This window comes from Blastomyces gilchristii (assembly GCF_000003855.2).
Source record: "Blastomyces gilchristii SLH14081 genomic scaffold supercont1.15, whole genome shotgun sequence".
Lineage (NCBI taxonomy): Eukaryota > Fungi > Ascomycota > Eurotiomycetes > Onygenales > Ajellomycetaceae > Blastomyces > Blastomyces gilchristii.
In genome coordinates this window covers 1,492,224-1,499,745 of record NW_003101668.1, presented here as the reverse complement: position 1 = coordinate 1,499,745, position 7,522 = coordinate 1,492,224, and positions in this window count along the sequence as shown.

The window sequence follows — 7,522 nt, the reverse complement described above, 5'->3', positions numbered from 1 at the left end:
TGTTTCTTATATAATCTTCTTAGTATATTAAGTATCATATCTGTGATATTCTTACAATAATTCTGTAGTCTACAAGCTCACTAATCAAGTAAGATAGTCAAGCTCACTTATACAGCTTCTTAATAACTATCTCTATATAACACTGCTAACTAGTCACTGCTTCAGTTCTATTATATTACAATTCAAATCACTTAATCTGATTATAAGTTTGAATCAGTCAAGCTCTAATAGGCTGATATAACTTCATACATCTATACTGAAATCAATCTGATCTCACTCTGAAAGAAACTTCATACTATCTTCTAGAGTGTGTACATCTCTATCTCAGTAGAAATTCAAGATTTCTGAACTCACTGTATATTTTAATATAAGCTCTCTAATCACTCTGTTACTGCTGCAGCCTCTACACATTTATATCTATTATGAAGATAGAGAGATTAAGATCAGAGATTCTTTAAGATATAAGAAAAATATATTGTTTGAATTTCACCGCTTTATTCATATTCTTGAACAGAAATTTCATCTTAATCTAAGTCAGTTTAATACTGTGATTCAAAGGTTTCTTGAGCCAGCGTATGATTACAGGCGTACGCCGGCTTCTTATATATGTTATTTAAATTAATTAGTGGCCGCTAGGGAATCTTTACATTCGTAAGTGTGTTCAGAAGTGGCTGTGTTATTATTCAGTGATTGTATATTCTTCTGAATCACATTCTCTCTCACCAGATTCAGTCACACTCATGTGACTGTGATATAAGCCCTAGCCTCATGCAGATTAGCACGCTGCTAGTATTCATGATTGTACAGTCTATCTCTGATTCAGCTAGTGTCTCTTATACATTCTCACAAAGAAACTTTCACTATATTACATCACTTATTCACTAACTTTTTTCATTCTTCAATTATCTTCTTCATTATCATCATCATTGAATATCATTATCTTATTCAAGATTTCTGTCTCTTCTTCTGTTTAATACCTTCTATCTGTTCATCTATTACATTATACATATTTCTGACAATGACTCTTCATTTTCATAACAAGTGTTATCATAGTACTCATATCAGACAGTTTGTTAGTAGTAAGTATAATGTGTAATGAAACATGACTGAGACTTGTTTATCTTCTAATGATTATCAGAATATATTATCATGAATAGCATATCTTCTTCATCTTCTTATACACTCTTAACTGTTTTTCTTCTCAGCAGGCTTCTGATCATGTTTTCTGACACAATTTTGCATAAATGCAGATGCTGATGTTTGTTTTTATTTATATAGAATCTTCACATATTGACAGATCTGCATCTGTTAATGATAGTGAATGCCTCAATATTGAATTATTAATTGAAAACTTGAAGAATGTAATAATGAAGAAATTGTTCATATCATGTATAGCTGAGTCTTCTGCATTTCTCTCTGCCTCTTTTACTACTGTTTCTCTCTCTGTTACTCTCTTTTAATCTTCTATTCTTATCTCTGTTTTCAGTTCTTCCTCTTCTGCTATCTCTGTTTCTATAACTCTCACTTCTGCTACTTCTGCTCTCTCTGCTTCTATTATCTCTGCTTTTATTATCAGCTCTTCTCATTTTAAGAAGATGTTGTGTAGACTTAATGAATTATGTTTTTCAGTGTGTATACTTCTGCTCTTCTTATTAACTTCTAAAATAATTTATTGTATGAAGACTGTGTATGACATGATTATTTAAAGCTCAGTCACAGATACTGATTATTACATTCATTTTAAATATTCATGATGAGATAATTCTTTATTCATATCAGAGAATCATTTTCTCTCTCAACAGTGTTAAGATTATAAGTCTTTTTCTTTTTCATCTTTTCTTTCTAACACTGATTTTTCTGTTCTTAGAGAAAATTGTTATGAGTTTTATTATACACAAAGTCATGATGTTCACAGATATTAAGAAACTTTTTATAACTGTAAAGTTCAATATTGCAGGTACATTCACTTTGATAAATTTCTTTAAAATGATAGATTTATATCAGTCTATTCTCTGATGTTTATTATCTGACTTTGTAGTGCAGATAAAGAATATTCATATTTTCAGAAACAGAAACACAGATATTGTACTTTTTTACACTCACAGATGTGAGACTTGTATGCCTTGTCTAAGATATTATTATGAAAATGAACTATTCACACACTATGTTCTGCTTTCTGTATTTCTCTGTGTCTCTCTCTCTCTTTCTAAGAAGTCTTGTGTGTGTTGTAATTGCATGTACAATTCTAAGATCAGTGAGTATTCATTCAGTAATTATTACCTCTGCTTTTACAGTTTTGTATACTAATAATAGTTCTTAGTTACTTCAGTGTCAGAGATTATTTTAATCAAAGATAATAACACTACTGAGACTATTCTCTTTCACTCTCAAGCTTCTTTCATCACTTTCTCTCCCTCTTCTGTGAGAAAGATTGTGTATATATCAGATTATAAGTGTTCAGCTCTGAGTGACTTCTGCTGTTATTTATTCAGTTCTGTACTTTCTTCTTCTTTTATTTCTTTTATCTCTGTCTCTTCTATCTTGACTTCTGATTCTGCAGATTCTGCACTCTTCTTCAATTTTTCTATACACATGCATACACATTTCTATATTAGCATTTCAGTCAATCTTGTGATAAATGACCTTAATATTGTATACAGAGCAGTAGAGAAATTGAAGACATGTAGAGTATTATTATAAGAGCAGCTTACAGTTCTCAAATTTCTTGCAGATCTCAAGTTTTGAGATTTTCTGTGTTTTTAATGTTTTTCAGATGATATGATGTTGGAAATAGATTAAATGTGTGATGTATGAAAATGAATAAAGTGTGTATAATAATATTCATCTTTTACAGCTGACTTTTATAGTTGATGATCAATTCATTATCTCTTTTCTTTTCTTATACTTTTTCTTTGTCTGCTAGTCACTACTCTTATATAATCTCTATATAATATAGTGTTCAGTGACTAGGTTCAGCAGCTTTCATCTTTTGTAATTCTATCTCATGTATTATACTGTCTCTCTTCACTCACTCAGATCACTACAGTAAATGACTTATTGAAACTTATCTTATTCAATCTCTGAGCATTCTCAGAGATTGAGATGACTTAGTCTCATACATCTGCAGATGTTTCAGATGATTCATTCTCTGTGATCTCTGTGATTGAACTGATATAAACAGTTGAATTCAACTCTGAATCTCTTTTTCTTCTGTGATCTGATTTATATACAAGTCTGCTGTCTTGAGACTGCTCTTTATCATATTACATTCACTGTCTGCAGCATGTTATTATATAACTGACTACAGTTTCATCACTTATTGAAGTGTAATATTCATCTAATTTCTTCATTACTTCTTATTCTTTTCTTATAATTGTGAAAAGATTGAAATAAGTGAGATTATCTGATTTGTAAGTATCTATGATTTCTCTTACTTTACAAGACTTTTCAATTATAAGTCTCTTCTTTTTCAACACTGATAAGAGTGCTGTGAATAATCATAATTCACTCAGGTCTTGTATCTTTGCTTTTATAAGATATAAATTATTTATTAAGTTGTGTAAGACTTATTCCTCTGATTCTTTCAATGTGTATGTTCTCAGAGAATATGATTTGAGTATTTTATATGACTTAAATCATCTAGATTGAAACTTCTCAGAACTCTTATTATATATAAGAACTTATATTCTCATCTTAAGACTTGATTTCTTAACTAGTGAGCCTTGTATTCTTTTCAATTGAATTGCTCAGTTCAGAAGTAACTTATTAGCTTTTATATATGCATGACTGATCTCTTTTAATCTTGATTCTATGTCTGTGACTGTTGTATCTGCAACTGTTGTTTCTGCTGTGTTCATAATCACTGTTCTCTTTCTCATCTTTTCTGAAGCATTCTTCAGAATGCGCAGATGCAATTCATATAACAGATAGAATAATGAACACTTGAAGACTGCATACTACTGAATTTGTGTGACTAATAGCATCTGATCAAGATATTCATCTCATAATCTTATAGACTTATCTACTAGATATTTCATCAGTGTGTTACTCAAGATTTCATTCAAGTGTTTCACTTTTCTATTTATCTGTGAGTGATATAATGTTGTTCTATAATATCTTATCTGTAACTAACTTATGAAATGTCTCATCACTTCTTCTATAAGATTCACACTGTTATTAGTTAGAATCTCACACAGCATTTCATAGTTAACATAGATCTCATTATATAGAAACTTCATCACTATCTTCTCTGTTATCTCTGAAACTGCTTTTACAACTGATCAGTCAGTAGTGTAGTCAATAGCAGTGATTATTCAATAATTTTCATTTGATATTCATGATAATATATCTATGAGATTCACTTCTTATTGTTTGAATGATTGTATTGTATATTTTATCTGATGTTATACTTTCTCATCTTCTAATCCTTTCTTAGATTCTTTCATGACCTGATAATTCAAGCACTTGTGAGTGTATATCTGAATATTCTCAGCTATGCTTGATCAGTATGCTCTTGATTCAAGTACACTCATAAGTTCAGAACTTTCTAAGTGACTGAATTCCTTGTACATGTGAGTCATCAAGTCACATCTAAATAAATATTCTAGATAGAGAGCTTCTGTATATTCTAAATCATAGTAAAGCATAACATTGTTTTTCAATTTTCTCAGCTTGAAGTTTGAAAGCATCTCTTCTACTACTTTTACAAGATGCTTATTATTCAATATCTTGCTGTTCTCTAAGTAAGAGATCATTATGTTCACTCATTCTAATTTCTTACATTCTCTCAGTGTGTTTAATATGAACTTCTCTTATATCTGATTCACAGAATTCTTACTTATGAAATCAGGTCTGCAACTGATTGCATCAGATATCACAGTATCTGACTTCTTTCAGTATTTGATATTAAGATTATACACTTGAAACTCTGAGATTCAACATGCTAAGTATTTGAAAGGTTTTATTATTAATTATAGATAGATGAGACTTTTGTAATCTGTAATCACTGTTATTATATAACTGTTGTCAATATATCTATCTCACAACATCAGTATGTGTTTAATTACTAGCAATTTCTTTTCATATACTGAGTAATTAAGCTCAGCATCTGATAGTTTTCTATCATCATACATTATCAGATGTAGCTTTTCATTCTTATCTATCTGTAGAAGAGCATCTCTGATAGCTCATTCAGATGTATTCATCTCTGTAATAATAAGAACTCGCAGGCGATTATTCGGGTGTTTGCAGCTTGACGTGATATGTACTGTTAACTACTAGAAGTATTCGCGGTAGAAAGATAAAATATAGAGATCAAATATATAATAGCATTCAAGCTGAGTTATAAATAGTATTCATGAACTTCAGTCTATATAGTTGTGTGTAGTCAAGGGCTGCTAACTCTATTGATTACACAAGAGATAGCAATAGAGATAAAGAATTCATGAGAAGCAGAATTTCTTACATATCTCTTCCTCTCTAAGACTTCATCTGTGAAGTCTTTCACTGAGTGACTTCATAGAATCAGCTCAGCACTGCAGTAATACTCACTAAAAACTCTTGATATCTATAAAAAAACCTCAGTGAGGAAAAATCTCTTATTACTGTGAAGAGAAAAGAGTCTGTCACTCAGTTTCTTATTTCATAAGATTCTTTATAATCTACAGATTCTTCTCTGACTATTACACAGATTTATCTCATATCTTTCATAAAGAAGAATTTCAGTTGACTCTTAATTATTTTCATAAGATTCTTATATAATTATCATACAGATTTATTTCACAGATGAATCACTCTCTGTGAGATTATTCTCATTAAAGAGAAGTATTTATAAGTTAATCTTTCACTCATTCTTATAAATTATTGTTCTTTGACACTGTAGAATTGTAAGGAATTTTTCATTCTTTTATCAACTCTATAGAATTGTAGAATCAAGATGTCTACAGTCTACAATCACTCTTTATAGTTGTATAGAAAGATTCAGACCTATAATTCACAATTACTCTTTATTTACTAGAGTGATCTGACTGTTTCACAGAATCACTCACAGTGTAAGTAAATCTCTCTAAAGTAGTATAAATATCTCAGATCTGTCTGTGAAATCTCATCTTCTTTTCTCTTTTTCTGTAACAGCTCTCATTCTCATAAACTGTGAGTATTCTTATTCATTCATAAAGTGTTTTCACTCAGATAACAGAGAGAGAGTGTTTCTAATAATATTCACATATTAATTCACAAACTTCTCAAGAATAAAAATTTTTTCAATTTCAATATCTTCACAGACAATGTCTGACTATTATTAAGCTTCTTATAAGTGTCTCTATAACTTCTCTGATCACTTTTTACTGACTGATAAAGCAGAGATGTTATCACTCACAACAGCATCTTTATCTCTTTCAGCTCTGTCACTGTATCTGATCTTCAGATCAGTAGTCAATCTCATGTCTTCTTCAGATTAGTCTCTGACTTCAAGTAGTGCAGTTCTGCTCTTTGCTGTAAGTCTCTTCATAAGTAATTTCTTATAGATTCTAGCTGATAGTTCTTATAAAGCTCTCAGTGTTATCAGTGTCTTCTGCAGTTTCACAGATCTACAATTATCTTCTCTCTATCTGCACAATCTCTGATCAGGTATATATAAATATGTCTAGATTCTCTATTAACAGTTCTTGTGTCACAGCTAGACTGACTGTGTGACCGTGTCTGAGACCAGAATCAAACTTTACAGTTATTACATTGTCTAAAAGCATTACTTCTGATCATAGTTTATATTCAATACATTGATTTCAAATCACATTATTTCAAATATTAAAGGTCTCAGATTCACTTTTCAAATAAAAATCTAGTCTCAGATAAAGAATATTTTTGAATTCTTAGTCACATTTTCATTCTGATCTCATTATTGAAAATGACATTAAATGAGATCATGAAATCATTTCTCACTTACATAATATCATAACATAGTACTCATTTGTTGAAAATTCAATAGAGAGTATTATTAAATATTGTTACTTTTCTAAACACAGATCATAATTGATATTATTTTAATTAAAAAAAAAATATAAAATACAAAAAAAAAACAAAAAAATAAAAAAACAAAAAACAAAACAATAATAAGAAAAAATCACAATAAAAAAAAAGAAAAGGAAAAGAAAAAAATAAAAAATAAAAACAAAAAAAATCAAGATCACAGAATCACAGTACTCTTAAAATACTTACTTCTCAGAGTCTTTGCAATATTCATCATCAATTATGTATTTCTCACAGTGAGAGTAACATGGCTGTGATGAGTCATTGTCTTAACATTATCTAATAAATAATCAGTATATATCTGTATAAATATGAATAATTAGAGAATATACACTTAAAAAGTGTGGTTAGAATGAACTCTGCTGTCACTTGAATAGTATTAAGAATAGAACACTGAAATCAATGATTTCTCTCATTGATTTCACAGATAAAATGTGTGAAGATAATCTTAGAGAATATAAGATTCTCTGACTTCTGATAAAAACAGATCTCACAG